We start from the raw sequence: 589 nt of genomic DNA on the forward strand, positions 1-589 counted from the left end.
CTTCCCGGACCGGGGCACGAACCCGTGTCCCCTGCATCGGCAGGCGGACTCTCAACCACTGCGCCACCAGGGAAGCCCTACCTGTTCTTTTTAATTTTTAAAATAAATCATGCTCAGAACACGTGGAAACCCAGTATAGAAATATGTGAAGGAAGCCCACAGCGAACCCCCAACTGTCCAATCCTTGTCCTCAGAGATGACACTGTAACTGTCTGTTGGGTCCTCCCAAACTTTTTTACACATTTCAGTACACACACATACACCTATTGACATGAGTGATTTTGTCGTGTAAATAATTGTATCTGCCTTACACTGAAAACGTACTATGGGCACTTTCCATGTCTGCATGGGTGGTGAGGCTTTGTTTTGTTTTGTTTGTTAACGTCTTTATTGGAGTATAATTGCTTTACAATGGTGTGTTAGTTTCTGCTTTACAACAAAGTGAATCAGTTATACATATACATATGTTCCCATATCGCTTCCCTCTTGCTTCTCCCTCCCTCCCACCCTCCCTATCCCACCCCTCTCGGTGGTCACAGAGCACCGAGCTGATCTCCCTGTGCTATGCGGCTGCTTCCCACTAGCTATC

The 589-nt window shown here is 46.5% G+C and overlaps 1 protein-coding gene across 1 annotated transcript in view; it reads left to right on the forward strand.

The window, feature by feature from the left end:
• ANO9 (anoctamin 9) overlaps window positions 1-589 on the forward strand; it is a 20,821-nt gene that overhangs the window by 11,765 nt on the left and 8,467 nt on the right. The gene's annotated exons all lie outside the window — the stretch shown is intronic.

The sequence above is a fragment of the Physeter macrocephalus genome, chromosome 18 (assembly GCF_002837175.3).
Source record: "Physeter macrocephalus isolate SW-GA chromosome 18, ASM283717v5, whole genome shotgun sequence".
NCBI lineage: Eukaryota > Metazoa > Chordata > Mammalia > Artiodactyla > Physeteridae > Physeter > Physeter macrocephalus.